The 14,068-nt window shown below is 39.6% G+C and overlaps 1 protein-coding gene and 1 pseudogene across 2 annotated transcripts in view; both read right to left on the reverse strand.

Annotated features, from left to right (window-relative positions):
• The window catches only part of GLG1 (golgi glycoprotein 1), a 161,386-nt gene that overhangs the window by 77,961 nt on the left and 69,357 nt on the right, over nucleotides 1-14,068 (reverse strand). The gene's annotated exons all lie outside the window — the stretch shown is intronic.
• Nucleotides 31-2,081, reverse strand: LOC101671515 (annotated as a pseudogene).

Genomic DNA, 14,068 nt, shown 5'->3' on the forward strand with positions numbered 1-14,068 from the left:
GATCCCAGGACCTTGGGGATCATGACCTGAGCCTAAGGCAGTGGCTTAACCAACTGAGCCACCCAGGTGTCCCATCAACCAGCTTTTCAAAAAGGATTTCTAGTAAAGGTCCAGTGGGAGATTTTTTAAAAAGGGTATGAGACACAGATATAGATGTTGGCTCTCACGTAAATTAACTAGTGTGGTAGATAAAACATGAATCTATATGTAATCATCACAAAAAGAGCAAAGCTTGGGGTGGAGGGCAGTCTTGATACTTTAAAAGAATGAAAAAAGCCCCCTCCCCGCCCCCCCACCATCCTAAGTTGGATGACAGAAAGGAAGCCAAAGGGGGGTCTATTGGGTAAGGCACATCTGAGTTGAGCCTTAAAAGGAGGTTGTGATTTGGTGATGTGACGCTGTGCGTATGCTGAGGCAGATGGGTCTGTGCGAGGCATAAGAATGCTAGTGGAAGGAGGAATCGGAAAGCCACATTCAGTGCATAGGGAAGAGATCTGAGTGAGAAAGTGAGGATCCCTACAGTGACTGTTCTTAGGCTTATATATCTGATGTTTCCTTATATACAGTGAGATAACTACAAATTTTAATTAAATCCCAGTGCTGATCCAATAATGGTTTCCCATAATCCAAATTAGTATGTTATGCTAAACACAGTGCAGAGAGTGGTGATTTAACTTACTGTTATTTACCTGTGTGCTTCCCCAGTAAGTGAGTGGGATAATAGCTGGTAAATACTATATTGTTACTACCACTTATTTTTTAAAAATCTTTAAACATTTTTGTTTTGAAGAAGGAATAAGAACAGTTCCTTTAGAAACTGGAGACACTCAAGCACTGATCTATTCAGAGTTTCTACACAGCTGAAGAAGCTTACATCAAATAGACAAAAAATACTACAGAAGATCCATATACAGGAAGATTTAGAAAAATCCATCTCCAGAAAGCAGATCATACAGATGCAAAGACCTTGCTGGATGTAGGAGAATTAGTGGGCTGAGGCATAAAGGTAGGAGGCAGGCCGTGCAGTCTCGAAAAAGTTCTTTGGCCCCCTGATCTAAAGGTCTGCCTCTAATATGGGTTCAGAGAAGGATCCTGATCATTTGAACTGGCTGTCAAGCAAAGTCCCCCTCATTTTCACTTTCTTGGCTTCCAGTACAGCCAGCTCTCACAGCTGTCTTTTACTCAGGACTTTACGCTTCAGCTGTTTTTCAGTCATTTCGGCATTGGGTGCATGAGTCAACAACCTCCCTAGCCTTAATCTCTTCCTCTACCTCAACAGAGACGCGGTGATAAAACTGAACTTGCCCATGTCTTCAGTCCATTTGGTTGTCATTGCTTTTTAAAAAAATTTACTTATTTAACAGAGAGGGAGAGAGAGCACAAGCAGGGGGAGCAGCAGAGGGAGAGGGAGAAGCAGACTTGCTGTTGAGCACAGTCTAATGTGGGGCTCAACCCTGGTACCCTGATAATGACCTGAGCTGAAGGGAGATGCTTAACCAGCTAAGCCACCCAGGTGCCCTCATCATCACTTTCTTAGGAGGCTTTTGTTTCTGAGTATAAATACTGATTTTCCAAAACTCCAACCAAACTTGACAATGTGCTCCATCCACAATGAAGGTCACAGGAGCATTCCTCCTGGGACAGGCAGAAGAGTGTATTTTTGCTCAACGCCTTCAGGCCTCTGAAGATACACAGTCTCACCCTGTGTGTTACAAAATTTGTGGGCATGTTTGGCAGTATCAATCACACGGAACCAATCTCAGGACCTCATGGGCAGTCTGACAGTCCAGCACCGGGATTATCTGACTGCACAAACAGTGGTAGACATGGAAGGGTTCCCTGACATCATTCTGGTCCCAGATGTCAGTACAGACTTCTCACTGGGACATTACTTTAGGCATAGTCAGAGAAGCGAGCCCAAAAACTCAACATCAAGAATAATGTATACTTGTTACTTCTATAAGGACATGTTGAGCTTTAAAAAGGGGTAAAAGATAGATTAAAAACCCCAGAGGAGGGGGTGCCTGGGTGGCTCAGGTGGATGTATGACTCTTGATTTCGGCTCAGGTTATTATCTCAGGGTCATGAGATCAAAGTCTGGTGTTGTCAGGCTCCAAGCTCAGTGGGGAGTCTCCTTGAGAGTCTCTCTCTCTCCCTCTGTCCCCATCCTCCCCTTCACCTGCAACTCTGACACACACACACACACACACACATGCACGCACGCACGCACGCGCGCGCACTTGCTCTTAAATAAATAAATAAATACAATCTTTAAAAAAAACAAAAAAAAATAAGACCCCTGCAGACAAATTAGGGCCTTGGTTAGTCTCACTTACATGCAGAGCAGTAAGGGTGCTAGGTTGAGGTTAAGACCGGTCTGTACCTTTAAAATGAAAAATACCTTCAAACGCCCTTTAATTCTAATAAAGTAAAAGGACAAACACACACTACAGTGGGAATTAGCACACAGTTCTACTTTGTTTCAGATAGCATACCTGACCCATACAAACCAATACTCGTAGGGATTTTCAGCTTTGTCAAGTACTAATCCACTCATATTCAGTGAGGTTATACCCCTATCCTGAAAATATGAAAACACATAGCAATCTGGCTAATCCTGAAGTCAATGGCTGGCAAAAGACAAACAACAATTTGAGCAACTCTTCACTCAGTGATGGAATGATCTATATCCATGAAATTGCCATGCCCCCAAATTTACTTTGAAATGTTAAACAAACATATGATTTTAAGGAAACTTTGGAATTAGTTAAACTGACTGAACAGAAACACTCAAAATGAATATAATTTATTATCTTCTCTGCCCAGAGCAGGAAACGGCAAATACCAAATAAGAATACAGTGATCTCGCTATTGAACAAAACCTGCATAATCACATTATGGCATAATCACACAAGACCATGGTTTTATAAATCTTAAAATTTATTTAAAAAATGTAATTACAGGGACGCCTGGATGGCTCAGTTGGTTAAGCAGCTGCCTTCGGCTCAGGTCATGATCCCAGCGTCCTGGGATCGAGTCCCGCAGGGAGCCTGCTTCTCCCTCTGCCTCTGCCTGCCAATCTGTCTGCCTATGCTCGCTCTCTCCCCTTCTCTCTCTGATAAATAAATAAAATCTTTAAAAAAATAAAAAATGTAATTACAGGGGCGCCTGTGTGGCTCAGTGGGTTAAGCCTCTGCCTTTGGCTCAGTTCATGATCTCAGAATCCTGAGATCATGCCCCACATCGGGCTCTCTGCTTAGCAGGAAGCCTGCTTCCCCCTCTCTCTCTTTGCCTGCTTGTGATCTCTCTGTCAAATGAATAAATAAAATCTTTTTTTAAAAATGTAATTGCAGGGATGCCTGGTGGCTCAGCTGGTTAAACCGCTGCCTTCAGCTCAAGTCATGATCCCAGGGTCCTGGGATCAAGTCCCTCATTGGGCTCCTTGCTCAGTGGGGAGCCTGCTTCTCTCTCTGCCTCTGCCTGTCACTCTGCCTGCTTATGCTTTCTCTCTCTGACAAATAAATAAATTATACCTTTTAAAAAATAAATAATAAAATAAAAATTTAATTACAAAAACATATAATTTCTCTATCATAAGAAATACTGAGGGCGCCTGGGTGGCTCAGTGGGTTAAGCCGCTGCCTTCAGCTCGGGTCATGATCTCAGGGTCCTGGGATCGAGTCCCGCATCGGGCTCTCTGCTCAGCGGGGAGCCTGCTTCCTCCTCTCTCTGCCTGCCTCTCTGCCTACTTGTGATCTCTCTCTGTCAAATAAATAAATAAAATCTTTAAAAAAAAAAAAAGAAATACTGAGAACTCTTTCCTCATTTTCTCTGTCTTACTATTATAAATTAAAAATAGAGATACCTATAAGCAGCTGCCTTCGGCTCAGGTCATGATCCCGGCGTCCTGGGATCGAGTCCCACATCGGGATCCTTGCTCGGCAGGGAGCCTGCTTCTCCCTCTGTCTCTGCCTGCCATTCTGTCTGCCTGTGCTCGCTCTCTCTCCTGCTCTCTCTGATAAATAAATAAAATCTTTAAAAAAAAAAAAATAGAGATACCTATAAGCCATAGGAGACACGTCATCCTCAAAAGAATGTTTGGAGATACTTCTCACATAAGAGCTCAACGTTTTCATCAACTTCCTACTGGGTACTGCCCATTTCAAAAAATGTAGGGACTGTTTTATGATGACAAGCATTTAAAAATACAAGTATGGCCTTATAAAGATTCTGCCTCATTTCCCCAGTTTAAATGAGCTTCTTGAGAACTAAGCCTTCCTCATGAGAGCCTAGAATCACCAGAGAAAGAAAAGTTACCTCCCATTACTCATTTTTTTTTCCTTCTCCCTAGGAGATGACTTAGAAATCTAGAATCTAGTTGAGTGCTGGTGGGAACATTTTTACATAATTTATGGGTGAAAGAAACAAGAGTCAGGCATTCCTACTGAATGCTTGACCAGATTCCCATCTAGCCTCAAGGGAAAGAATCATCAACAGGTCAATCAATCAGCATGGCTCCCAGCCCTGGTAGGCCTGTAGGTGTGATGGGATAAAAGGCTTTGTTTTCCATTGCCCAGTTTCCTGGATAAAGTTAGTTTAGAGCCTATGTTACCAGGGTGACACCAAGACCATTATCACTCAGTCTAAAGCGGCTTGCTTTAATAAACTATTTTGTAGGAATTTCATCACAAAGGCCATACTTCCTCTGAACCGTGAAGCTGTAAAACACTACTACCATACTGCTACTATAAAAATATAGTATCAGGGGCGCCTGGGTGGCTCATGGATTAAAGCCTCTGCCTTCGGCTCAGGTCATGATCCCAGGGTCCTGGGATAGAGCCCACATAGAGTTCTCTGCTCAGCAGGGAGCCTGCCTCCTCCTCTCTCTCTGCCTGCTTCTTTGCCTATTTGTGATCTCTGTCTGTCAAATAAATAAATAAAATCTTTAAAAAAATATATATAGTATCAAAATTCTTCTACAATAGCTACTCATAGTACTTTTCATACCTCCTAAAAACACACACAGTGTAATAGATCCCCTTATATCATTGTGTTTCAGACCCAACACGGTAGTAAGAACTCTGGACTAGGAGCCAAAAGACTTGAGTTATGATTCCACTTGCACTGCATATTCATTGTGTACCACCCTTGATCAAGTCACATAATTCTTTAAGCTCTAAATTTCATGTCTGTAAACATAGATAAACTCTGCTTTACCTACCTCACGGGGCTGTTGTAAGTGGAATGAGGACACTGAAAGTTAGAGGGCCTTGCAAATATAAGATAGTATGGCCTTTCATTCTCTGTAAATAATCATTTAAGCATCAAAAGTAACAGTAATGCTTTCTAGTAGGCCATAATTCATGCAAAGAATATGAATTTAAAATACATGACATACATACTTAATTGTATGTGTTCATACTATCCCTGAAGAATACATAAAAAATGTATTTTCACTACATACCCTTTTGTACTTTTGAATTTTGTGCCAAATGGAAAGAAAAAGTCAAAGATAATTCCAGTTTAAGCTTAAACAGAGACACTAATGAAAATATTTGGAATACATCTTCATGGCTGAGGCAACAGAAGGAGTTTGACAATACACTCATCACAGTCCACGTTTTTCTATTTTCCTTCTCTTCCACTGTCTATTTCAAAGGGATTGTGGGGGTATGGGGGCAGAGTATGGGAAATCCACTCTCTGGGACATATCAAGTAGCAATCTGGCCCTCTCAAGAGTCCTAGATTGGTAGTTCTGTTCTAAGAAAAGCACATTAACCATTTTATGGTTTAGTTTTCCTAGTATGGTCAACTTTAATGTGGGAGTTTTACAGTGAGAGGTGCAAACAAAATTCTTTGAAAGACATGGTATGATTAAGAAACAGAGTATCAATTTTGTTATGGCATCCTTTATATTTGTATGGCATCCTTTATATTCTTAATTTATTTGCTATCTCAGTTAATTTGGAATAGCTAAATACAGGTCCAAATTTGTCATAGCAATAGCTACTATAGCCAAAAGCAAGGCGGGAAACTAAAATAGAAAACTTCCAGGCATCTGACAATATTATTAAAGTTTACACCCAGTAAATCTGGAATGATTCTGTCAATGTAGTTCAGTACCTCCAATCCGACTATGTTACTTCTGTAAGTTTGAAAACATAAAACCAAAAAATGCATATAAAATTGCCAGATGCAAAAAAAGTCCCAAATAAAATATAATTTCTCATGCACTATACCCAAGTATCTAAAAATATCACATTTCTTCCATTCCGACCAGTGGTTAGTGCACTGTGTACTTTAACTTGTCTAAAGAGAAGCACACAGTGCTGAGCTGCCAGAATGCGCAGAACCCTTTCCGTATAACCCAGAGCAGATGACTAGTGCTTCTGAAAGAGAAGAGCTGTGATTCAGGGACTTGACTTTCATCTGAATAAGAGAGCCACAGCATAACTCTGAAGGATGTGTAAGTTTTGAAGCAGAAGCCGGCACAAAGACAGAAATGAGGTTAGGTGAGAGAGATAAAGACCATTTGAATCCTGGGAAATGCTATGCTGAAATGGGGGAAGAACAGTATCTCATACCTCAGCATCAGTGGACATGAAAAGTGTCAGAGCAGCAGATATTTTTACACAGATAGTCTCTCCTTGAAAGAGAGTCACGTCAAGAAACTGAATAGGCAAAAGTAATCACTACTGAACAATACAGCAGTTATGGAGAAAGATAAATATAACAGACAAATGTAAAAAAGAAAACCTGAATCCAGTTAAAGATAATGACAGATACAGCTATTAGAACCTATAGAAACTCCTATAAGTGGTCCTGACCAAAAGCTATAAAGGGTATTATGTCCTAAAACTCATAAAATCATCAGAAGGTCAAGGAATGAACATAATTTAAAGAGACTTTATCCAAGACATTTTCAAATTTGGGGGACTTCTTCCATACACCTCACAACTGTCTGAGTGAGGCACGGCAAAATTGAACACCACCTATGTAGTCCAAAATCACTTCCCCATGCACCCCTGTACCATTCTACCTTTCCACTTAAGTTAAAAATGGGGAATTCAGGCACCTGGGTGGCTCAGTGGGTTAAGCCTCTGCCTTCCGCTCAGGTCATGATCTCAGGGTCCTGGGATCGAGCCCCACATCAGGCTCTCTGCTCAGCAGGGAGCCTGCTTCCCCCCCCCCCCCCCCGTCTACCTCTCTGCCTACTTGTGATCTCTCTCTGTGTGTCAAATAAATACAATCTTTAAAAAAAATAAAAATAAAAATGGGGAATTCGTGGGTACCTGGGTGCCTCAGTCAGTTAAGCCTTTGGCTTAGGTAATGATTCCAGGGTCCTGGGATTGAGCCCTACATCAGGCTCTCTTCCTCTGCAGACAGCCTGCTTCTCCCTCTGCCTTACTCTCATGAATAAATAAAATCTTTTGAATAAATAAATAAATAAAATAAACCCCCTTCTTTAAAAAAAAAAATGGGGAAGTCTTTTGTGCAACGTCATACAATCATCTGCTGGCTGAATGGACTAAGGTTCCATATGAATGCTATTAACTACAGAAAAAAAATCAAATCTGTGTGAAAACTGAACTGGAAAAATTTAGCATATCTGAGCATTCTTTTGAGATTTAAAAACACAGCTATAAAACAAATATAATCATTCAAATATCAAAAACAAAACCAGTACCCCAACACAAAAATCCAAACTCAAAAGAAAACTCCACCTTTTCCTTTATTTTCCTGTAATTCCAATTCAAGGAAGGAGCATAATTTAAAGAGACTTTATCCAAGATAAAACCCCAAATCTAAAACCTGTCATGTCACACCTAGGAAACAACACTTAATGACTATTTTCAGGAGCTAGTCTGTAGCCAAACTGTCATATGAAAAAGATGGTGTGTGTTTAATACCTGTGCGTCATACACATAAGTAAATCTTCGGATTCCCTATCACATCTAATCCTCTATCTACTTGGTAATGCCTCCACTTAATATTCTTCTATCTGGCATGTAACTTCTTTTGAATGACAACAAAACTACACATTAAAATTTAGCAGACCTACAGGAATATTCTGGTCAAGAACTCATCATTGGGTAGTTCCTAATGACTGGTACTGATGTGTGTGCTACAAAAACCTGTTGGTTACCACAGCAAACTGGACGAATACGCGTTAGCATGGCAAAGGGATGCTGAGTCAGGGTCCATCCTGGTCCTCTGGTCCCCTTTTTCCTCCAAAAAAATTGAGACTGGTAACTTCTCTCCAGAAAGAGAAAATGTGGGCACTGGGGCTGAACTATACATTTTTAAAGTGGTAAATTTTGTAAATTTTATGCTATATTATGAGTATTTATCATAAAATACCAATGCAAGAAAGAAATGGGCTTTAACGTGAGATTTGAACCCTCAACTACTCAACAGAAATTCTGGATGATTTCCTTCTAGCCTCAATCCTCTTAAAACACACTTTATAAGTGGAGCAGAGAATTAGGGAACTCTTATACGCTAGGGTTCACAGCTTGAAATAGGAACTAGACAGTCAAAGAAATCATGAAATTAAGTAATTTGGCTGACAGTCCCATAAATAAATCTACAGGCTCTGTGGACTATGGATGAGATTTGTTCTTGTTTTAATTTGGGCACTAGGCTCCTGGCTTAGAAATAAACTGCAAACTGATCATAATCTCTCTCTTGTTGGAGGTGCAGTGTACAAATACATTATCTACAGAGTCTTAAATGATGGATCAGATGATCCAACAAACAAATGATCATCCCACAGCAAAAACAAGAAAAGCTGACACATGTGGTGGATAGAATGACTACTACCAGAAACTGGATATGCAACCATGATTCTTTAATACAGTGGTCTATATGCGGATTGATCATGTCCCTAGGTGATAATGTTCCACTCTCCAGTCTGGGCTGAAGAAGGACCACAAGAAGGCACTGATAACTAAGACCAACTCTGTCGACATGACTTAAGACTAAAGACCGTCTGTGCTCAATATGACATGCTTGTTATTTCAGGGAATCTCTGCCCAAAAAAGACAGACTATAAATCAGTTAATAACTTCACTATTTGATTCAGGGAATTCCTAGGAGATCAACGTATCAGAGTCAAGAGTCTTCTAGTCTGAGCAAATAACTTCCTTATTGAATATGCTTATGTGTCAAGAATTGCTTTGGGACATGTGGGTGGCTCAGTTGGGCTCAGTTCATGTTCCCAGGGTCCTAGATCAAGTTCCACATTAGGCTCCTTCCTCAGTGGGGAGTCTGCTTCTCCCTCTGCTTCTGCTTGCTTGCTCTCTGACAAATAAAATCTTCAAAAAAAAAGAATCGCTTTAAGACCTTTACATTGAAGTGTCCACCAATCCCAAATTATTATATCACAGATCTGTCCAATAACAATCAATACCCTTCTTTAGAAGGCCATTTGAAACCATTTGATCTCAGACCTCAAGGCCACTGAAATATCCCAATTTTGACTTCTTCCTGTCAAGGTGGTGTTCTCCTTTCTGTATTAAGTTCTAATAAATTCAGCTTTGCTTTATTAACAGATTGGTGAAATTTAGGAGAGTTTATCAGGGTCTATGCCATTTGGTTAAGGTACAGCTCAAGGAAGGAAATCCATAGCTAAACTGGGAAAAAACTCAATTGATAACATTTTAAAAACTGAATCTTCGGCGGGGGGTACAAACATCATTAATGTGCATAATATAATCTAATAAAATCTTTGAAAATTTCCCACATTTTTTCTTTCTTAGAAATATCAATCTACAGTTGAGAGAACAAGGTACTACAAAGTATATAGCAATAATCACCACTATGTCAAACTATAAATGCTGAAATGCTTAATTAAACACTTACTTGGGGAAATACTGACGGATTAACATAAACGTTAATAAAGATGCAGTATTTTACAAGAGTTACCCATAATCTTCAGATCATATCTTTGCCTTTTTAAAGTCATAATTTTCTTTTATAAAATGATTTGATTTTGAAACCAAAGTGCAAAGAACAAAAGACCAGGAGGATCCTTTTAAAGGTACTCCAACTGAGCTAATGATCACTACATGGCCTAAATAAGTCACAACTCCCAATGCTTCCACTGGAATAGGTGGAAAACTAAATAAAAAGCGAGACATTTTAACTCTGTTTGCATACCTAATATGATTTCATAAAAACAATACTACCTTTCTGAAGAAGGGGAAATACTGCCATACAAAAGGAGAAGTGAAAGTAAAGAAAGGGAGTAAATAGTTCACTGGGAGAAGTGAAAGGAGGTAAGTGGAACCACTGCAGATCCTTCGAGAATCACTGTTTTAAAACACTTCATAGGGGCGCCTGGGTGGCTCAGTGGGTTAAGGCCTCTGCTTTCGGCTCAGGTCATGATCCCAGGGTCCTGGGATCGAGCCCCACATCTGGTTCTCTGCTCAGCAGGGAGCCTGCTTCCTCCTCTCTCTCTGTCTATCTCTCTGCCTACTTGTGATCTCTGTCTGTCAAATAAATAAATAAATCTTTAAAAAAAAAAAACACTTCATAAAGTACGTCGATGGCTCAAATATGTATTACTTCTCAGGTAAAGAACGTTCACCTCCAGTAACTGAAAAAAGGACACTCCCAACTATTTCTAAGCACTCATTACTATATAGTCTATAGGACTGGTTCTGCAGCATAGACTGGAAAGAACTGGGATCAGATTTACGTTCTTCAAGGTACTAGCTGGACTGATTTGACTCTTGGAGGCTAGATTTCCTATCTATAAATGAGGATGAGTATTTATTATATACGTAGGAATAAGTAAGACAAAACATATAAAGCACCTATGAGTGCTCACTGTAAGCTATAATAAGTATTATCTATAATAATATTGTTATAGTATACTTCTAGAAGAATGTTAACTTTGTACTGCCTTAACTCTAAAATAAATAAATCAATCCCTAAAATAAGGGAAAGAAATAAATAAAAAGAGGTTTTCTTTTTAAACCTCAACTTAAAAGTTTATAGTTATATAGATTCTTAGCTACAGGAAGGCAACTTCAGTTTAAAGAGTTGAATTACATTAGGATAAACTGGAATAAAGGCATAAATTTTTTAAAAAGATTTTATTTATTTATTTATTTGACAGAAATCACAAGTAACCAGAGAGGCAGGTGGAAAGAGAGGGGGAAACAGGCTCCCCACTCAGCAGAGAAACTGATGCAGGTTTCGATCCCAGGACCCTGAGATCACGACCTGAGCCGAAGGTAGAGGCTTAAGCCACTGAGCCACCCAGGTCCCCCAAGGCATAAATTAATTTAGGAAATTATGGTAGAAAAATCTTATCCCAATGGAAAGAACAGTCTTTAAATGGCTTCATCAAGTTTACTTAGCACAAATAAGTGTGTGTAGAATTTCTGCCTGCCCCTCACCCTAATCTCTCAATCTAACATCCATATACATATCCAGGCATGGTATCTATTTTGAACTTCATTTAGGTTGTTTCTAAGTAAACATCAGAGGATTAAATAGTTCTTGTTTTCTTCACTCACGTTTTAAGTCTCCAAGAACCTTTATATTTAAATGCAACTGTTCAGATGCAGTTATCTTTAAATATGCAAACAAACCAAGGCTATTAATCACCTAATAACACTTTTCTCAATCACTTGGGAAATGTTTTTAGTTCACCACGGGCAGTCAATGCACTTTTCTCATCACATCAAACTCAAATTGATTCATTCTGTGAAAATAAATATTACTTGTGGCCAACTGGCCAACTTAATAATAAGATCAATGATTGACAATTCAATCTAAATGTCCTGCATTCATCTGGGTTTGTTACCTCAAATCACCTAACAGCCACCTGTAAACAGGTAGTGTAATGCAGTGCAAAATGGTGGCTCAGTTGGTTAAGCTTCTGCCTTGGGCTCAGGTAATGATCCCAGGGTCCTGGGACTGAGTCCCTCACTGGGCTCCCTGTTCAGTGGGGAGTCTACTTCTTCATCTCCTTCTGCCGCTTCCCCCTGCTTGTGCTCATGTGCTCACTTGTGCTTTCTCTCAAATAAAATCTTAAGGAAGGAAGGAAAGGAAGGAAGGAAGGAAGGAAGGAGCGAGTACAAAAGAGGTCCAGGACTACACTACCGTAATTCTTCTGAATACACTCAGATCTTCAACACTGTCTTTTAACATTTTGATAATCACAATTATTATTCTTCAGGAGAATATTGGGAAATGTAATGTTTAAAATACAGGGCTTTGACTAAAGGTCTTTGAATCTTTAGTCTACATCAGAAACAGAGAAGATAAGGACTAGAGGAAAGTCTGCTATGTCGAAGATAATATATTAAATTCCAACATCTGATACCAATGAAATACCTCAAAGATCACAGAAAAAGCACAGAATAAATAATTTAAGTGAGCCACAAAAAGCTTTGGAAAAGTTCATTCTCCAAGAGAAATCTTACTAAATAACCCACATTACAGAACTTGACTGGGCAAATGCTCTCTACATTAGGCAGAACATACCCAATTCATATACCTATTCAGAAGCAAGAGATGATACCTAATGACAGAAAACATATTTTTGTTTCAATTTCAAAAGGGAAAAAGAGATGGGGTGGGGTGGATAGTAGAAAGTCAATTTGGGATTGCTCTCTTGCTCTCAAAATCTTGCTTCTGGGGCCAAGGAATTTTTTTTTTAGGCCATTTACCTATATTCTCTATGTTCCTTATTTTTACCACATTATGCAAGGGAAAAAAACTTCAAGCATTTAAATGAGACTTGCCTTTCCGTAACATATACTAAATAAAATCCACAAAATGAAACACTCTACAACTCATTTACAATATCCACTTCAGTTGTAAATAGTATGGTATACTTGTATGTGTCTACTGTGAGTCATTTGTGTGGTTAAGAATCTTACAATGTGGGGCACCTGCCTGGCTCAGTGGGTTAAAGCCTCTGCCTTCAGCTCAGGTCATGATCCCGGGGTCCTGGGATCGAGCCCTGCATCCGGCTCTCTGCTCTGTGGGGAGCCTGCTTTCTTCTCTCTCTCTCTGCCTGCCTCTCTGCCTACTTGTGATCTCTGTCAAATAAATAAATAAAAATAAAATATTAAAAAAAAATCTTACAATGCTATGGTGCTGATAGCTAATTATGGCATTAAGGTAAGGAATTCAGATGCATATACACAAACTAACCTAGGGGATCCACGACAGATTTTAAAATAAAAATAAAATTTAGGACATACTAAGATATCTTAGATTATTTTATCTCATTAAGTAACTTATTAAAAACCTTTAGCTAGAACTTCAATTTCTAAACTTTATCTCTAAATTAATAATTACACAAGGAGGGGCACCTAACTGGCTCAGCCAGTGAGGTGTGTGACTTGGTCTCGGGGTTGTAGGAGCCCTAAGTTGGATGTCGAGATTGCTTAAAATAAAATCTTAAAAAAAAACTTAGCCAATGCTCATTTTAAAATATAAATATGGAGTAATTTTGGCCTCAGAGCAAGTTAATGAGGTTTCAGAAAAGTGAATACATTAATACCTTCTTTCTAAAAGGTTTGCCACTGAATAAATGATCTCACTATCCATGACTTATAAAAATAATTTATTCAACCGGTTACTAAAATTGTCCCTGCTTCTAGACAAAGAAACAGTGTATAGAAATGGGAAGCTGACTTCCCTGGTTTAAGACAGTCTCTGGGAGCACCGGGGTGGCTCAGTTGGTTTAGTGTTCAACTCCTGATTTTGCCTCAGGTCATGACCTCAGGATCGTGAGCTTGAGCCCCATATCAGGCTCTATGATGAGTGTGGAGACCACTTAGGATTCTCTCTCCCTCTCCCTCTGCCCCTCTCCCTGCAACCCCGGCTTGTACAGACCCTCTTGAAAAATACATACATACATACATACTAGTCTCCTATTAGTTCACTTTAGGGCCATTAAAAACTCCCAAGTTTTCCTGGTTTTATTTTGTTCCTCTTCTCTCTTGGGGTAGTGCCTTAATTAAAAATAAACACAAGGGCGCCTGGGTGGCTCAGTGGGTTAAGCCTCTGCCTTCGGCTCAGGTCATGATCTCAGGGTCCT

Source organism: Mustela putorius, unplaced genomic scaffold, assembly GCF_011764305.1.
Source record: "Mustela putorius furo isolate JIRA1106 unplaced genomic scaffold, ASM1176430v1.1 tig00000174_pilon_pilon_pilon, whole genome shotgun sequence".
Lineage (NCBI taxonomy): Eukaryota > Metazoa > Chordata > Mammalia > Carnivora > Mustelidae > Mustela > Mustela putorius.